The 20698-nt window shown below is 44.0% G+C and overlaps 1 long non-coding RNA gene across 1 annotated transcript; it reads right to left on the reverse strand.

The window, feature by feature from the left end:
• Positions 1-10: 10 nt before the first annotated feature.
• LOC121005411 lies at positions 11-19634 on the reverse strand. Its single transcript, XR_005779935.1, has 3 exons — positions 18720-19634; positions 10901-10907; positions 11-21 (listed from the first exon to the last, which is right to left on the reverse strand). It is a non-coding gene; the product is annotated as an uncharacterized LOC121005411 (long non-coding RNA).
• Positions 19635-20698: the final 1064 nt, after the last annotated feature.

Below are 20698 nucleotides of genomic sequence, written 5' to 3' on the forward strand. Positions count from 1 at the left end.
TTGGGGCGCCCTGACGTCACTCTGGAGCGCCCGGGGAGCCGCACGGACGGTAAGTATGCTGCTCCCCTGCTCCCCGCTACACTTACCATGGCTGTCAGGACTTTAGCGTCCCGGTAGCCATGGTAACCATTCAGAAAAAGCTAAACGTCGGGTCCGGCAATGCGCCGAAACGACGTTTAGCTTAAGGCCGGATCCGGATCAATGCCTTTCAATGGGCATTGATCCCGGATCCGGCCTTGCGGCAAGTCTTCAGGATTTTTGGCCGGAGCAAAAAGCGCAGCATGCTGCGGTATTTTCTCCGGCCAAAAAACGTTCCGTACCGGAACTGAAGACATCCTGATGCATCCTGAACGGATTACTCTCCATTCAGAATGCATTAGGATAATCCTGATCAGTATTCTTCCGGCATAGAGTCCCGACGACGGAACTCTATGCCGGAAGACAATAACGCAAGTGTGAAAGAGCCCTAAGTAACAGTTCCATAAGTATCATTGAGATTGAACTACCTACAAAAGGGATAATATCTTTATGAACAAAACAGTTGACTCGTGGGACAAACTAATATGATCTTATTCTAAGATGGTCTAAAGAATGAAGCAGTTTGCTATCTACTATTAGCACTAGAGATAAGCGAATTGAAGCTGACAAAGTGGAATTCGTTCCGAATTTCAGGAAACATCCGATTCGCACCGAAGGCGAATTTCCTCGCGCTTTGTGGTAATGAATTGCATTTTTTCCTAAAATGGCTGCTGCACGTGTGAGGACATGGAGAAAGGAAGTATGGGAAGGCGGGATCAGCCATAATGAAATGCATGCAGTCAATCAGCAGCCAGCCAGCCCTGTGATGTCACAGCCCTGTAAATAGCGGCAGCCATTTTAGATTCTGCCATTTACCAGTGTACCAGTGCAGGGAGAGATGTCTGCAGGCGCTAGGGACAGTGATAGGAAAGACTTGACTGTGGTGAAAAAACGATTTATAAGTGCAGGGAAAGGATAAGGAGGAATCGTTCCACAGCATTTGTGTAGAACAGGGTTCAGTAGTGGAAGTTACAGAATAGGAACAATCCTATTACACCTTGGTGCACTGACTGGGGATCCAAATTGCCATTATACAGCTCTGTCATTCCAGCAAACCATTCTTATTTTTGGGGTGCAAGTGCTGTTTGATACAGCCATTAAAGACTTGATTGTGGTGAAAAAACAATTTACAAGTGCAGGGAAAGGATAGAGAGGAATCATTCCACAGCATTTATGTAGAACAGGGTTCAGTAGGTGAGTTTACAGCCTGGGTAATAGGAACAATCCTGTTACCCCTTGCTGCACTGACTGGGGATCCAAATTGCCATTATACAGCTCGGTAATTCCAGCAAACCGTTCTTGTTATTGGGGTGCAAGTGCTGTTTGATACAGCCATTAACAGGGTTTATTGCAAGGAAATATTTCTACAGTATGTCTTATTTGCCCTTGAGCGGTGCAGTGAAATATTCTACAGCCCTGTTTGCCGTGTATTAGTGGCAAAATAAAAATATATTCGGCATTCAGCGTTGCACTTATCTGTTGAAAAGCCTTTTGCGTTGTGTAAAAGTAGAAAACAATTAGGGTCTAATTGCCATTCAGCAGTGCAGTGATATATTCTACAGCCCTGTTTGCCGTGTATTAATGGCGAAATAAAAATATATTTGCCATTCAGTGGCTTGTGTAGTGTAAAAGTGGAAAAAAATAAGGGCCTATTTGCCGTTCAGCGGTGCAGTTATATGTGGTGAAGTCCTTTTTGCAGTATGGACTGATTTACGTAGTGGTGAAATTTTTTATGTTAAACAGGCTTTTTTGGGGAAAATTGATGGATGATTGTACACCTCCTTTTGTGGTATGGACCGAATTACTTACTGGTGAAATTCTTTATGTGACACAGGCTTTTTTTTTTTCCGAAAATTTATGGGTGATTGTACACCTCCTTTTGTGGTATGGACCGAATTACTTTGTGGTGAAATTCTTTATGTGACACAGGCATTTTTGGGGAAAATGTATGGATGAGTGTACACCTCGTTTTGCGGTATGGACCGAATTACTTAGTGGTAAAATTCTGTCACGGCTGAGGATGGGGAAAACCCTCAGCCGTGCTATGGTGAAGATGTTAGTCGCTGCAAGGCCAGGACAGAGATCAGAGAGCAGGTCACCTCCTATCATATCCCTAACTCTGACCCTGACTCCTAGCTGTATGAGCCGACCCTGATGGTGGGAGGGCTCATACTCCGGAAACCTTGAAGTCCCTACTAGCCCTCAGGGTGGCCCTCAACTAGGAGCAGGGTAAGACAACCTGTTCCTCCTAGGCACGGAGGAACAGGAGTCTCACAGGCCAGGCTACAATAAAGGGGAAACATAAACAACTTATGGCAATGGCAGGTAAATGCAACAAGTATAGCACCTAGCTGCCACAGACACAAAGCCTGGAACCCATGCAGAAGCGCTGCTGTCCAAAGAACACTCACGGACACAGCACACACCACACATCACACAGGAACCCAGGACCATAAGCTGCAATAAACAAGCATACCAAAAACACACCTTCATAACATCATGTGTGACATAAACTTATGACCACAAGGGTGGCCCACACTGGCAGATGGTAAATAACCAGGAGGATGCCTCCAGCAACCATGGCTGAAGTACCCCTCAGCATCTAGTCTCCAGAAAGGCTTTATAAGCCCAAAGTAGCCACACCCACACTCAGACACACCCAGTGTTCACACAGAAAGAAGGGAGTTAACCCTTCCTACACCAGGCAGGGTAGTGAAGCCACTTAAAGGGAAAAGCACATAAAGACACTCACCTGTTACCGCCGGCAACAGCATGCGTGGCAACCATGTCCTGAGGAACAGCCAGCAGGCCGAGACACTGCCACTACATGCACACAACACCAGACGTTGCCGCGGACAACCGCAAGTGAAGGGAGGTGTCACAGTGCATACAAACATAACCTCGTGCACAACAAACAGACAAAGTGCATACACAAAACTACACGTTGCCAAAGACAACCGCATGCATGGACAGCGAGCCACCCAGCAACCAGCTCAGGCTGCTCCACTGCCCAACAACCACAAGTTGCCAGCGGCAACCACACGTGAGGCAAGATACTAGCCCTCACCTGTGGTTGACAACAATACCAGACCGTGGGCAAATGCATGCGGCTCCCAAGGAGTCACGACCATGACCATGGTCGTGACAAATTCTTTATGTGACACAGGATTTTTTGGGGAAAATGTATGGGTGATTGTACACCTCCTTTTGCTGTATGGACCAAATTACTTAGTGGTGAAATTCTTTATGTGACACAGGCTTTTTTTTGGAAAATGTATGGGTGATTGTACACCTCCTTTTGCGGTATGGACCAATTACTTAGGGTACTTTCACACTTGCGGCAGGACGGATCCGACATGCTGTTCACCATGTCGGATCCGTCGTGCCGCTATTTCGCCGTGCCGCCTGACCGCCGATCCGTCCCCATTGACTATAATGGGGACGGGGGCGGAGCTCCGGCGCAGCACGGCGGTGCACGCCGAAAGCCGCCGGACTAAAAAGTCGGACAAGCAGGACTTTTTAGTCCGGCGCCTTTCGCCGTGCACCGCCGGAGCTCCGCCCCCGTCCCCATTATAGTCAATGGGGACGGAGCGGCGGTCCGGCGGCACGGTGAAATAGAGGCAGGACGGATCCGACATGGTGAACAGCATGTCGGATCCATCCTGCCGCAAGTGTGAAAGTGCCCTTAGTGGTGAAATTCTTTACGTGACACAGTTTTTTTTTCCGTAAAATGTATGGGTGATTGTACACCTCCTTTTGCGGTATGGACCGAACTACTTAGTGGTGAAATTCTTTATGTGACACAGGCTTTTTTTTGGAAAATGTATGGGTGATTGTACACCTCCTTTTGCGGTATGGACCAATTACTTAGGGTACTTTCACACTTGCGGCAGGACGGATCCGACATGCTGTTCACCATGTCGGATCCGTCGTGCCGCTATTTCGCCGTGCCGCCTGACCGCCGATCCGTCCCCATTGACTATAATGGGGACGGGGGCGGAGCTCCGGCGCAGCACGGCGGTGCACGCCGAAAGCCGCCGGACTAAAAAGTCGGACAAGCAGGACTTTTTAGTCCGGCGCCTTTCGCCGTGCACCGCCGTGCTGCGCCGGAGCTCCGCCCCCGTCCCCATTATAGTCAATGGGGACAGAGCGGCGGTCCGGCGGCACGGCAAAATAGAGGCAGGACGGATCCGACATGGTGAACAGCATGTCGGATCCATCCTGCCGCAAGTGTGAAAGTGCCCTTAGTGGTGAAATTCTTTACGTGACACAGTTTTTTTTCCGTAAAATGTATGGGTGATTGTACACCTCCTTTTGCGGTATGGACCGAACTACTTAGTGGTGAAATTCTTTATGTGACACAGGCTTTTTTTTGGAAAATGTATGGGTGATTGTACACCTCCTTTTGCGGTATGGACCAAATTACTTAGTGGTAAAATTCTTTATGTGACACAGGCTTATTTTGAGAATATATATGGGTGATTGTACACCTCCTTTTGAGGTATGAACCGAATGACCTAGCGGTGAAATTCTTTGTGACACAGGCTTTTTTGGGGAAAATGTATGGGTAATTGTACACCTCCTTTTGCGTTATGGACCGAACTACTTAGTGGTGAAATTCTTTATGTGACACAGGCTTTTTTTTGGAAAATGTATGAGTGATTATACACCTCGTTTTGCGGTATAGACCGAATTACTTAGTGGTGAAATTCTTTATGTGATCGGCTATTTTTCAGCAAATTTATGGGTGATTGTACACCTCCTTTTGGGGTATGGACCGAATTACTTAATGGTGATATTTTTTTATGTGACACGGGCTTTTTGGGGGAAAATGTATGTGTGATTGTACACCTCCTTTTGCGGTATGGACCGAATTACTTAGTGGTGAAATTCTTTATGTGACACAGGCTTTTTTGGGGAAAATGTATGGGTGATTGTACACCTCCTTCTGCGGTATGGACGAACTACTTAGTGGTGAAATTCTTTATGTGACAGGCTTTTTTTCGGAACATGTATGGGTGATTGTACACCTCCTTTTGCGGTATGGACCAAATTACTTAGTGGTGAAACTCTTTATGTGACACAGGCGTTTTTTGGGAAAATATATGAGTGATTATACACCTCGTTTTGCGGTATGGACCGAATTACTTAGTCGTGAAATTCTTTATGTGACACAGGCTTTTTTGGGGAAAATGTATGGGTGATTGTACACCTCCTTTTGCGGTATGGACCGAACTACTTAGTGGTGAAATTCTTTATGTGACACAGGCTTTTTTTCGGAAAATGTATGAGTGATTATACACCTCGTTTTGCGGTATAGACCAAATTACTTAGTGGTGAAATTCTTTATGTGATCAACTAGTTTTCAGCAAATTTATGGGTGATTGTACACCTCCTTTTGCGGTATGGACCGAATTACTTAGTGGTGAAAATCTTTATGTGACACAGGCTTTTTTGGGGAAAATTTATGGGTGATTGAAATGACGGCTTAGGACTCTACAACTCGGCTCGGCACAAGCCATCAGTTCTCTGAAATGTGCAGAGTCCACCACTTGGAAAGGGAGGGACTGCAGCACCAGCAACTTGGACAGGAGCACGTTCAGCTTCTGCGCCGTTGGATGCATGCACGCATACTGCTGTCTCTTGGCAATCGCTTCGGTGATTGATTGCTGACGGAATGTCTGATGAGGAGTAGGAGGAGCAGGAAAATCTGGACCAGCAGAAGATGGGAATGAAAGACAGCTCCCTTCAGCTGAGGTGGTGGAGCCTTGACTGGCTGAAATCGCGTGCGTTCCACTGGGTGATGCAGCGGTAGCTGCGGCAGGCTGGACCACCACATCGGAGCCACGGTTCTCCCAGGCCACTTTATGGTGACGCTGCATATGATGACGCAGGGCCGTGGTGCCAACATTGGCACCCTGGCCACGCTTCACCTTCTGCCCACATATTCTACATATGGCCATGTTGACCTCCGGCGGCTTCACAAAAAACTGCCAAACCGCCGAGTACCTGATTTTCCCCCAACACTACTCACTGGCTGATTGCTACCGCCGCTGCTTCCGTTAACCCATGCACCATTCCTTTCCGGGCAGATAGGCTGCTGCAAAACGGGTGGTCTACCCCGTGCCTGTTTGGCTCCCAACCTCCCACTGCTGCCACCCTGCTGAGTCCCGGCCACGCTAGCAACTTGCAAGGGGCAAGCTGCCACCCTCTTCTCCTGATGATGATGAAGCCCCTTCTTCACCCGGCTCCCAAGTGCGATCGGCTTCATCATCATCGAGTAGTGTCTGCACGTCACTGATGTCCTCCTCAACAGTCTCTGTGTCAGGAGTCTGACCGCTCGCAACACAAGCTCTGGCTCCACTCTCCTCATCACTATTTGCCCGCCTAGTGCAGGAAGCGCCGGATGTCTCCTCCACATCTTGGCTGGCCAGTAGCTGCTGACTGTCATCTAGTAGCTCGTCCTCGCTGAAAATTGGAACCGAGCCCACAGCATATAATACTTCTCTGGGTGAGGGAAAAGAAAAGGACAGAGGACAGGTGAGGGCACAGGGCCTGCTCCCGAGCCATGCCAACTAAGGGTTGCGTATGACGAGCCCACCGACTTTTGGCTGGGGGGTGTCTGATGTGACTTGGGATGATGTGGATGACTGAGTTAACCAATCAAGAACAGCTGGGTTGCTGGTCAAGACACGACCGCTAGATGACACCGGGAGCTCAGGCCTCTCACTGCGACTCCTGCTGCCACGCCCCCTTACTCTGCTGTGACCTCTGCTTGCACCAGAAACATTTAGGCCTCTGCCACTTCTCTGTACATGGCCTGGCACTTCTCTGCCTGACATAATTGTAGCCGAACTTAACAAATTGGATGAAAATTAAAACACCCCTAAAAGCGACGAATATGTTTTTCTTTTTTTGTACTGAAATAGGCCACTAAACGCTTTCACCACAATTAACTGCAGAAGTGAAGTGCGTATATATTTTTCTTGCAGTACTGAAATATGCCCCTATAAGCTTTCACCAGAAATAACTAACAGTGCAGTGCGAATATATATTTCTTTTTTTACTGAAATACGCCCCTACACGCTTTCAAAATAAATAACTGCAGAAGTGAGCTGAGAATATATTTTTCTTATTGCACTGAAATAGGCCACTATACGCTTTCACCAGAATTAACAGCAGAAATGCACTGAGAATATATTTTTCTTGTTGTACTGAAATACGACCCTATACGCTTTTACCAAAAGTATCTGCAATGCAGATGCGTGTGTCACGGATGGTGTTGCAGAAAACTGGAAGTTATAAATAAACATCCGACTGACTTGATCCCAAACTAAGGAACATATGGGTGAGCCCTATAAAACCCCTAGAGCTCTCCCTGACTGCTATGCCCATGCAAAGGTCTTTATGATAGACAATGGCATGCCCTCGTACCTAGACTGTGTGACACCTGAAAACCCTATAATAGTGAGGGGACACGACCACCGGCTCCCTGCACTTAATACGGAGGGAGTCAGGGTCACCTAGACTTATCTGAGGAATCAGCAGTTGCAGCATCCAGCAGTGAACACAATCCAGGAAGTAGTATAAACCGCAAAGTGAGGCAGTATGGGAGGGAATATAAAGGGAGGCAATCAGTGTAAATAGGTGACAGCTGAGAGAGGGAAAGATGACAAAGTGAAACCAAAACAAAGAACATCATGCAAGAGGTACAGAAGAACGTCTGTCAGACCTTCTCAGAGAGCTGGCAGTGACAGCGTGTGTATATATATATATATATATATATTTTTTTTTTTTTTACTGTAAAACGCCTCTATAAGCTTTCAACAGAAATAACTGCAGAAGTGAACTGAGAATATATTTTTCTTGTAGTACTGAAATACACCCCTATACGCTTTCAACAGAAATAACGGCAACAGTGCACTGCGTATATTTTTTCTTTTTTTAATGAAATATGCCCATATACGCTTTCACCAGAAATAACTGCAGAAGTGAAATGTGTATATATTTTTCTTGTAGTACTGATATAAGATACTAAGATATAAGCCACTAAAAGCTTTTCAACATAGCACTTGCAGCTCATTAACAAATAGCTGGAATGACAAAGCTGTCTAATGGCTATTTGGATCCCCAAATAATCTTTCCCTGCACATGTAAATCGATTTCCTATCAATGTCCCTAGCGCCTTCTGACGTCTCTCCCTGCACTAAGATGCTGTTAAATGATTCCTCCCCATCCTTTCCCTGCATTTATAAATCGTTTTTTCAGTATTTTTTTTTTCCACAATCAGGTTTTTCCAATTGCTGTCCCTAGCGCCTTCACACGTCTGTCCATGCACTCTGAACGCTGGAAAATGTCTGACTCTAAGATGGCTGCCATCTTTATAGGGCTATTACATCACAGGGCTGGCTGGCTGGCTGCTGATTGGGTCAATCTGGGTGATCCCGCCTTCTCAGAGTTCCTTGCCCCATGTTCTCAGTCCTAACACGTGTAGCCACCATTTTAGAAAAAATTTCGTTACAACGACGCCCGAGGAAATTTGCATTAGATGCGAATCGAATTTTTCCTGAAATTCTAAACGAATTCCACTTAGTCAGCTTCGATTCACTCATCTCTAGTTCCCAGGACCTTACGTGGCTAGCAGAAATGTGGACCAGATATGACGTGTCTGGATCAGTGTTGGCCACAGAGCTTATTTTCTCTGTGCCTGTTGAACCTTGTATGGACATTTCTTATGCCATCCACGCAGAGGACTTCAAGACTTTATGGAATGATATTCATAAATCAAAGGACGAGGTCACGTTGGAGGAAGTGGACAATTTATTCCAATGTCTTTACTCGCATTTCTTCAAACAGTTTAGAATCCACTTATCAGCAACCCAGCTCGTCAAGGTGACGGCATGTGGTTTTGTCCCTTCTGTGTTGTATTTTATGTGTTAGGCCTCATGCACACGACAGTTGTGTGTTTTGCGGTCCGCAAAACACGGATGGCGTTCGTGTGTGTTCCGCAATTTGCGGAACGTCACGGACAGCCATTTATATAACTGCCTATTCTTGTCCGCAAAACGGACAAGAATAGGACAGGTTATATTTTTTGGGCGGACCACGGAACAGAGCAACGGATGTGGACAGCACACGGAGTGCTGTCCGCATCTTTTGCGGCCCCACTGAAGTGAATGGGTCCACATCCAAGCCGCAAAAACTGTGGCCCAGATGCGGACCAAAACAACGGTTGTGTCTTGTTTGTTAAATAATTATATCCATTATATCATACGGAAACCTCACCATTTCTATTTTATTTTATGTATATATGGGTTTTATCTATGTTTTTTTTATAATTTCTTAATTTATTTCATTTATGGTATATTTGTGGCTTCCTATTCCTATTATCAAAATATTTTTGGGGATATATTTTAGGTTAGATTTTTTCTGAATAATCTCAGATGTAGAGTGCCTGTCTCTAATCTATTTACAAACTTTGACGGGGTGAGTCAAAATGGCAAGAGCACCATATCCGTGATAGCAATTGGGTGAGCCCCTAAATTTTGTTTTCTTCCAGGGATGGATCTTGCCTGACAACAGGCCGTGGACTCCAAACTAGGTGGGAGTGAGACCCCATGTGGGTATGACTTTACAGCTTTTTTTTAGGTGGATGAAGTGATTTAGAAACTTGCTAGTTACACCATTCTCTATTAAATAAAATTGTGTGAAAGTACAGTGACTCTGCTCCAGGTAATAGCCGCAATAGCAAAATCATATGGAAACTAAATATAGTGTCAGGTAGCGCTTGCAGAGATATTTAAATTGTTACCTTTCATTTTGTAAACTGTTGCTTTAATTACCAGTAAAAGTCGTTTGAACACATATGTAAAAAAGTTGTTAGAGGCACCAAGGGCACGCCATTCTCCTTCATGCACCATAGTTTCTCTGCTCACTCATGGTCCCTTTACACGGGACAATCCAAAGTGATCAAAAGTCATACATCCCCCAAAATGGTATCACTGAAAAGTACAGATCACCCTGCAAAAAATGAGCCCTTACACAGCTCCATACACATATCTACAAAAAAGTAAATTTTTTCCCCAAATTAAAAAGCAAAAAAAACTAAACATATGTGGTATTGCTGTGATCGTACTAACCTGGAGATTGAAAGTAACAGGTCAGTTTTACCACATAGGAAATGGTGTAAAAAAAAAAAACACAAAACTGTGGTGGAATGGTGTTTTTTTTTATTTTTCAATAATTCCACCACATTTTACACAGCTGTAAATGGTGATATTAGAAAGTGCATCTTGACCAGCAAAATACAAGCATTCACATGGCTATGTGAATGAAAAAAATTAAAAAAGTTATGGCTTTGGGAGGATTAGGAGTAATAAAATTGGTCATTAAGAGAATAAAACAATCTGATGACACATTCCCTTTAATTAAATGGCCATACAGCCTAGTTAATATCTAAAGCTAATTGTGTAATTCTGTGTCTGGAGGGTCTTTGGGAAGTCTAGAGGGGGCAGTAGAAAGTAAATAGAATGACATTGGCTTTTGTTTTAACAGAATCCGGGACAGATCCTTAAACAACCTTGACTTAGGTCCATCAGGTTTTTGTCAAAGTTATTCTAACCATCAACAAGCAATGGAAATCTGGTGGAAAGACACAACACAAATGCGACTGAGCCGTAGTAGTACATATTCATGTAGAAGTCATTTGATCACCTCACGTCTCTAAGCAGTTCCATTTACAGCCGCAATCAGGTTGTCCTATTATTATTGCACTGTTTTATATAAGGACGCCATTAGTGGGTTAGGTAATTATATCTTTCACATCATTGCTATAATACTGAAAAAGAACAAGTGATTTTTGATGATTGCTCAAATACAGATTATAGGCTATGCTAGTTCTGATAAAATGCTTTCCCCCCCTTTTTTTTTCTCCAAGACGACTTTGAAATATTCCACATTGTCATTTCTTGACCTGTTCCCAGTCATCCACTGCAATTAGATGTCCTCATGGAAAGGAAAGAGCAGAACTTGTTAAAGAGAACCTGCCTATTTTAGTAAATTCCCCATAAATTAATTCTGGAGCAAGAATTCTTTGAGCTATTGTGTTGTGCTGTTCCTCCGTTATTCTTCCTGAAAATGTATGAATTGGGGGAAGTGACATCTAGGATTAGAAGAATGTGCAGGGCGAAGAGTAATATGATTTGACTCCTCCGCTTTAGATATAAGGATACAAATGATATTAAGATCAGAGATCTAATTAAGACAAACTTTAGAGATCCAGGGAGGAAGGTCCAAGAAACATCTCCCAATGATTAAAGAGGTTGTCTCATCATAGACAATGGGGGCATATCGCTAGGATATGCTCCCATTGTCTTATACATGCCGGTCCCACCGCTGGGACCCGCACCTATATCGAGAACGGAGCCCCGCAAGGTGGTGGCTGGAGGACTCCGGTCTGGCCACCACCAAGCCGGCTCCTCATAAAAGTGAAAAGGAACGTACCGCACATGACTGGCCACCGCTCCCATTCACTTCTATGGGTGTGACGGAAATAGCCGATCCAGTGCTCGGCTATTTTCACCAGCGCCATAGAAAATGAATGTAGGGGGCAGCTGCGCATGAGCAGTGCACCCTCTTTCACTTATGGGGCTCCGTTCTCGATACTGGAGCTGGTCCCAGCGGTGGAACCCGCACCTATAAGACAATGGGGGCATATCCTAGGGATTGTCTGTCATGACACAACCCCTTTAAGTCAAGATGTCTCACTTAGAAACTTTAACCCCTTAAGGACTCAGCCCTATTTCACCTTAAGGACTTGGCCATTTTTTGCAAATCTGACCAGTGTCACTTTAAGTGGTGATAACTTTAAAATGCTTTGACTTATCCAGGCCATTCTGAGATTGTTTTTTTCGTCACATATTGTACTTCATGACACTGGTAAAATGAAGTAAAAAAAAAATATCTTTTTTATTTATAATAAAATACCAAATTTAGCAAAGATTTGTAAAAAATAGCAAATTTCCAAGTTTCAATTTCTCTACTTCTATAATACATAGTAATACCTCCAAAAATAGTTATTACTTTACATTCCCCATATGTCTACTTCATGTTTGGATCATTTTGGGAATGATATTTAATTTTTTGGGGATGTTACAAGGCTTAGAAGTTTAGAAGCAAATCTTGAAATTTTTCAGAAATTTTAATAAACCCAATTTTTAGGGACCAGTTCAGGTCTGAAGTCACTTTGCGAGGCTTACATAATAGAAACCACCCAAAAATGACCCCATTCTATAAACTACATCCCTCAAGGTATTCAAAACTGGATTTTACAAACTTTGTTAACCCTTTAGGAATGCCATATGCTTTTTGGAAGGCAGGTTTTGCTGGACTGTTTTTTTTGACACCATGTCCCATTTGAAGCCCCCTGATGCACCCCTAGAGTAGAAACTCCATAAAAGTGACCCCATCTAAGAAACTACACCCCTCAAGGTATTCAAAACTGATTTTACAAACGTCATTAACCCTTTAGGTGTTCCACAAGAGTTATTGGCAAATGGAGATAAAATCATGTTTTAGTGTTTCCATAGTCTGAGAGGGATAATTTTTTTGGGTAGGGTATGATTTTTGCGGGATGAGATGCCTATTACACTTTTTGTGATGTAAGGTAACAAAAAATGGTTTATTTAGCACAGTTTTTATTTTAAGTTTTTTACGGTGTTCATCCGAGGGGTTAGGTCATAAGATATTTTTATAGAGCCGGTCGATACGGACGCGGCGATACATAAATAAATAAAGTATACATATTAGGTAATTTTTACACAATGATTTCATTTTTGAAGCAAAAAAAAAATCATGTTTTAGTGTCTCCATATTCTGAGAGCCATAGTTTTTTCAGTTTTTGGGCGATTATCTTAGGTAAGGTCTCATTTTTTGCGGGATAAGATGACTGTTTTATTGGCACTATTTTGGGGTGCGTGTGACTTTGATCGCTTGCTATTACACTTTTTGTTATGTAAGGTGACAAAAAATGGTTTATTTAGCACAGTTTTTATTTTTTACGGGGTTCATCTGAGGGGTTAGGTCATGTGAAATTTTTTATAGAGCCGGTCGATACAAACGCAGCGATACCAAATATGTATACTTTTTTTTTTATTTATGTAAGTTTTACACAATAACAGCTTTTTTCAAACAAAAAAAATTATGTTTTAGTGTCTCCATATTCTGAGCCATAGTTTTTTTATTTTTTGGGCGATTGTCTCAGGTAGGGGCTCATTTTTTGCGGGATGAGGTGACGGTTAGATTGGTACTATTTTGGTGGGCAAACGCCTTTTTGATCGCTTGCTGCTGTACTTTTTGTGATGTAAGGTGACAAAAAAATTGTTTATTTAGCACAGTTTTTATTTTTTATGGTGTTCATCTGAGGGGTTAGGTCATGTGATATGTTTATAGAGCCGGTCGATACGGATGCAACGATACCTAATATGTATACCCCCCCCCCCCCCCCTTCCTATTTTTTACCAATTTTTTTTAACTTTATTTGGGGAAAATGACGTTTTTGTTTATTTTTACTTGAAACTTTAATTTTTTGGGGGGGAAACTTTATTTTTTTCTACTTTTTTTTTTTTTACTTTATTTTTGTCCCACTTTGGGACTTGAACTTTGGGGGGTATATTCCTTTACAATGCATTCCAATACTTCTGTACTGGAATGCATTGGCTGAATGAGTAATACAGTGTGTATTACTCATACAGCTTCCGGGGCCTCCCAGGGGGCTGGATCTCACAGGCTCTTCACTGGAAGGCAGCGCAATGCCTTCCTTAGACATCGTGCTCCCTTCCATGCCATTGGGTCCGTCCCCCCCCACAGCCGCATGGGGACCTGATGGCACCACCGCACAGCTGCCGCAACCGCTATCTAACCTAAAACCTAACAGTCAATACTGGTGGATAAAAAAAAAGTGACAGTTTACACTGATCACTTTTTTCCCTTTCGCTAGTGATTGACAGGGGTGATCAAGGGGTTAATTGGGGTGATATGGGGCTAAATGTATAGTGTTTGGTGTACTCACAGTGATGTGTGCTCTCTGCTGGGACCAACCGACGAAAAGGAACCAGCAGATTGCACAGAAGCCATTTAACACATTATATTTATAAATATAATGTGTTAAATGGCTTCGGATTCGATTTTTTAAAAGTCACCAAACTGCCAGCGATGATCATTGGCTGGCAGGCTGGTGACGAACTTCTCCTGGACCTTTTCCCGGCCCGCACTGCGCATGCGCGGGCCGGCTATGCTCGAAATCTCACGTCTCGCGAGAGGACGCATCGGCGCGTCCAGGAGGAATAACCCTGCCGCCGCCGCCAGGACGCAATCCTGCGTTCGGCGGTCCTGAGGTGGTTAAGGGGAGTTAAATTATTTATTTATTTTTAACCCCTCCAGCCCTATTGTACTATGCATTCTGTATTAAGAATGCTATTATTTTCCCTTCTAACTATGTTATAAAGGGAAAATAATACAATCTACACAACACCTAACCCAAACCCGAACTTCTGTGAAGAAGTTCGGGTTTGGGTACGAAACATGCCGATTTTTCTGAAGCGCGTGCAAAACGCATTAAAATGTTTTGCAGTCGCGCTGAAAAATCGCGCATTTTCCCGCGACGGATCCGCATCTTATCAGGCCCAAATCCATGACGCCCATGTGAAAGAGGCCTAAGGCTACTTTCACATTAGCGTTTTTTGCAATTCAGTCATGGATCTGCAAAAACACTTCCGTTATAAGAATACAACCGCATGCATCAGTCATGAACGGATCCGGTTGTATTATGTCTTCTATACCCATGACGGATCTGTCTTGAACAACATTGAAAGTCAATGGGGGATGGATCCATTTTCTTTTGTGTCAGAGAAAACTGATCGCTCCCCATTGACTTACATTGTGTGCCAGGATGGATCTGTCTTGCTCCGCTCTACATCACAAAACTGATCCATTTTGGACACCTTTTGAGAGCCCTGACGGATCTCAGAAACTGAAAGCCAAAATGCTAGTGTGAAAGTAGCCTAAGGTGGCTTTCACTCATCAGGGAATCACAGACTTGTGCTGTCCTTGTAGAACAGCCTAGATCAAGAATTCCCACAATGAGGACCATTGTGATCGGGAGAAAGGACCCCTTTTAATTCCACCCAGGTCAGCACCTAGTTCACCCAAGTCTCTCCATCAAATGTCACTGAGTAAAGGTGAAAGACTTTGCCTTTTCTACTTACAGGTAGATGGGTCATGGATGAGAAAATAGGGGTGATTTTCCACATCATGTGAATTAGGACAGTATCAGCAATCAGGACAGTGAACAGCTGATCAAATTGTTAACAAGACAATGGACCAGACTTCTCATAGCCAGGCGGCGTACCCAGGGCTATGATAACCAAACATGCTGCCGGATGCAGCGCCTGACTTATGATGAGCCGTACGCCTCATCACGAATTAGACGCAGTGTCCGACAGTCCATAGAAACATAGAATGTGTCGGCAGATAAGAACCATTTGGCCCATCTAGTCTGCCCAATATACTGAATACTATGAATAGCCCTTGGCCCTATCTTATATGAAGGATGGCCTTATGCCTATCCCATGCATGCTTAAACTCCTTCACTGTATTTGCAGCTGCCACTTCTGCAGGAAGGCTATTCCATGCATCCACTACTCTCTCAGTAAAGTAATACTTCCTGATATTACTTTTAAACCTTTGCCCCTCTAATTTAAAACTATGTCCTCTTGTAGCAGTTTTTCTTCTTTTAAATATTCACCTGTACTGAGCTGTACGGCAGCCCCTGGCTGTCATAGATTTTAGTGTTCTTCTATGAAAGAAAACCGATGTAGAAAGAGAGAAATGTGCCAGGGGAAGGTGGCAAAGGAGGCAGTGTATCGGCACTTGTGCCAAAAGTTTTGTGCAAATGCCGTTGAAACAGTCATAAACAAGCAGATTGCGACTTTCATGCTGGAAAACTGGCATAATTTAATGGTAAATTCCTCCCAATGTGGATGGGCGAGTCCAATACCCACAGAATAATCTTACGCTGTTCTGTGACACAACTAAAAAGTTTTGTAAGAAATAAGAAACAGACATTAGAGCAAGGGTAAGCTTTTTTTTTTGTAATTCAGATTAGCAATCCTCTAATATATACGACTGTCTATACAACTGGGAGCGACTTGGGCCATATGGAAAGCTGCTGTGGAAGAATTCGGCGCCCCACGCCCGCTCTGACTGGCATCAGCAGTTTCAGAAACTTCACCCTACTGCACAGCTGGTTTGGTTTTTTTAGTCTGTACCAGATTTCTACTGACTATTCGCCAGGGTCCCACAGACTTATGAACTGCCACAGTGCCCAAAGCTTAAAAAGTTATGCCAAGCACATCTACTGAGATTAAACATGAATGCCAGAGTCTATCAGGAAGATTTATCCTCTAACATCTAACCGTTAAAGAGGACCTGTCACCACGTGTCTGGTTTGGTAACTACTCGTGTTCCACATTAGACTACAATCTGGAGTGTCTTGTTTTATAACTATGTTTTTGCCATTCCTCTATTATTCCTACCAGAACTTTGTGTTACCAGTGGAGGGATGGAGGACTGGATCGTCTCGGACTGTGCACTAACACACCAACAACTGGTAACACCCAGTTGGCAATTCACTCAAACTTCTAGTAGAAAAACTAGCAATGGCACAACATCGTCCTAAGAAAAGATGTTCCTGAATGGTCATTTTCATGTGGAATATAAGAGTTATTTACTACAACAGACAAATCAGGGGTGGCAACAGGTCCTCTTTAAAGCATGCACATGTCAATTAAAGGGGTTTTCTAGGACTTAGATGATGGCCTATCCTTCATGGACGGAGCGGAAGCAGAAGGCTCCTGTGTGCAGCTCAGCTCCCATCAACAGGCTATCAATATCAAAGTTCCAGGAAACCCCTTTAACTATTACATGACTAGCTGCAGTCTACCAGTATGTGCAGGGTTAATGGCGAGAGACACCAGCACCAGGATATACTTTTTGGCCCCTGACATAGCTCTTGATGCGCATACATGAAGCACACTTTAGAAGTTCAAGTTAGGCCTCATGCATTGCGGTCAGCGATGCACGGGCACTGACCGTGTGCTCACCGTCTGCTGACCCATTCACTTGAGGAGCGCACCACAAAAAAAAAAAAAAAAGTTGTGCATCCGTTATTTTGAGCATCAGTCGTGCTCAGTTAAGATCAGTTTGCAAAAATAATAACAGACGTCTTTTTTGAGCATCAGTTCTGATCAGTTTGCGTCACTTCTGTCAGAGATCAGTTATTTAAACTGCAAACTAATCATAACTGAAGCTCAAAAAAAAAGACGGATCTGTTATTTTTATTGCAAATTGATACTAACTGCGCACGACTGATGCTCAAAATAACTGATCCGTTTTTTTTTTTCCTGTTCTGCTGACGGATCAGAAGAGCGAAAGGCTAAACTGTGATGTGAACTCAGCTTTACAGATGCCGTAAAATAAAGACGTGCGAGCCCTCCAAATGCTGGAGACCATAAAATGCAATTCGTGCTCAATTAGAGTCGAGTTTTTTCAGAAAGTGCTTTGATTGCCCGGAAAAGTCGTCTTCTCTCTCTCTCTCTCTCTCGATTCTCTCAAAATTCGGGTTCAGTAGACTTTGAAATTTTGACACATTCAGGATGAATTTCGAAATTTGGGAATGAATTTGCTCACCTCCCTCCATAGGGTTTCCATACAAAAGATTTCAAAAACCACAATCAGGTTCATTTTGACCAAATCACAGAAATTTAATAGAGCAGGCATGACTGTAAAAATTGCACGAATCCCCTGCAGGGGATTCACAAGGAAACTTCTTTCCAACATCACAAATTTCTTCAGTTTGACAAATGCACATTTGTTGTTCTAATGAACACAGAGAAGCAGGTAACACAATCATCCAGTGCTACGGACTAAATGCCAAGCAAAGTGTATACAGTATATGTGTGTGTATATGTCAGGTGATGTGACTGTCTCCAACGTACAAATGGCTTCCCGCAAGGAGTTAAAGCGATGGGCAAGATTAAGCAGCTGTACCTGAACTCCCAGTCTCCGCTAATGATGGGAGTGTACAGCTCAGGAACAGAATGTCCACTAAAACAATAGATCCGACCCTGTATGCCACAAATCTGGTACAAAAAGATCGGTAATAATGTGCTCAAAATACAACAATCAGCGGTCTCACCTACGGAATACACAGTCTACATGTAGAACGCTACAAACCAGCAAACACGGCGCACCCACAGACCCCCTGGGAGGAAGCAGCGGTGTGCAGACGACACCAACTCATACCATAGAAACATTGGAGAAAGTGTTAGCAGACAGAAGCCATTAACGGTTCAAACTTACTGCAAACTATTGTTTTTTTTTTTTTTTTTTTTACCGTTTCTCAGTTTATGTATTTCTCAAAAGAAAGGCAGGAATGAAAAACTTTCAAGGGGCTGTGCGAGTGTCTAATACTGATGATTTATCCTCAGGATAGGTGATCAGTATCTGATCGGTGGGGGTCCGACTTCCTGGCATCCCCTCCAACCAGTTGTCTGAAGAGAACACAATGCTCCGTGAATGCTGACGTCACATGACCTAGGTGCAGCTTATTCCCATTCCCGGATAAGCATCAACGCAAAGCACGGCCGATATTGAATGGACAGAGCCGTGCTTGGTAAGTTGTAGAGCTCACGGCGGTGGTGCCGGGAGTTAGACCCTCACCCATCACATCCTAAAGATAGGTCATCAGGATTAACCACTCAGACAACCCCTTTTAAGGCCTCGTTACGTTTCGGTGTCCGTTTGACATCCGTGGACAATCTGTCAGTGAAGGCTCAGTGTTTGGTCCATGTATCCGTGTTTTGCCCTTCATGTGACACATTCCATAGACACCGCTCAGCTGAAAATTGATTTCCAGAGCATTTCCTACCAACGGTCCATGAAAAACTACTGACAGAACACAGAGGCCATCCGTGTGGTGTCAGTGGTTTTCACAGACCCATAGACTTCAATGGCTGTGTTTGGTCCACATCACGGACCTAAGTAGTGCATGTCTTTGTGATTTTTCCACTGTGGAAAAACAGATGTGTGAACAATCACATTAAAACCAATGGGTACGTGGCAACTGTGGATGACACGTGTCCGTGAAAAACGGAAATGTGAACGTGGTCTAAGGGAGGATTCACACATGCACGTTTATGGGGCCAAACACTGCAAAGAATACAAACCGGTAGAGGTGCACGTCCTTCCTTACTACTCTTCCTCTCTTTTCTATCCCCTCCTGGCTTTGACTAATAAAATAAGCTGCACCACAAACCAGCATGTGTGAATCCAGGCTTAGTAACATACTTGAATGGTCGGCCTTCTTATTGAAATTTTCATTAAAAAGTTTTAAAAAATTCTGCTACACCTCAAAAACTTCATCAGAATAATGTCAAGCAAGCTATCATTATTGCTCAATGAATGTGCAAATATTGATGAACTATCTTCTGGACAGGTCATCAGCATCTGATTGTGGGGTCCACCTCTGGCCGATCAGCTGTTTAAGAAGGCATCGGCTCTAGCAGTAACGGCCTTCTCTCTGCTCACCAAGCCCAGTACCGTACATTGTATAGCGGCTGTGCTTGGTATCGCAGCTCTACCTCATTCACTTTAATAGGGCTGAGCTGCACCTAGGGCAAATGACCAATAACTGCGATGTCACACGGCCTAGGGAAAGCGGAGAGAAGGCCGCGGCGCTCACAGGAGCCTTCTCAAACTGCTAAGCAGCAGGGGTCCCGGACCCCCCACTGATCAGATACTAATAGCCTATCCAGAGGATAGATCATCAGTATAAAAATCTCAGAAAACCCTTCTAATGGAACCTTCTCAGGCAGTATCATAGCGTCTAAAGTCTATTTAAATGGCTTGTAAATATGTCATTCATCAATGCCAAGACATTATGGTATTAAGGGTTTTGCTTGAATTGATCCCTATGCAATATTCTGCTATTTTAGGGTGCAATTTTTAAAATTAAAGGGACGGTGGAACACTGGAAGCTATTAAGCAACAGCATTCTGTCTACGTGACACCAACTTACGAATATCTCCCGTCTAATCTTTAAATCCAGCAGCGGGAATCCGCTATCTGCAGTACTGACCCAGGCAGCAGGAATCAGCTATCTGCAGTACTGACCCAGGCAGCAGGAATCCGCTATCTGCAGTACTGACCCAGGCAGCAGGAATCCGCTATCTGCAGTACTGACCCAGGCAGCAGGAATCCGCTATCTGCAGTACTGACCCATAGAAACATAGAATGTGTCGGCAGATAAGAACCATTTGGCCCATCTAGTCTGCCCAATATACTGAATCCGCTATCTGCAGTACTGACCCAGGCAGCAGGAATCCGCTATCTGCAGTACTGACCCAGGCAGCAGGAATCAGCTATCTGCAGTACTGACCCAGGCAGCAGGAATCCGCTATCTGCAGTACTGACCCAGGCAGCAGGAATCCGCTATCTGCAGTACTGACCCAGGCAGCAGGAATCCGCTATCTGCAGTACTGACCCAGGCAGCAGGAATCCGCTA

Source organism: Bufo bufo, chromosome 6 (assembly GCF_905171765.1).
Source record: "Bufo bufo chromosome 6, aBufBuf1.1, whole genome shotgun sequence".
NCBI lineage: Eukaryota > Metazoa > Chordata > Amphibia > Anura > Bufonidae > Bufo > Bufo bufo.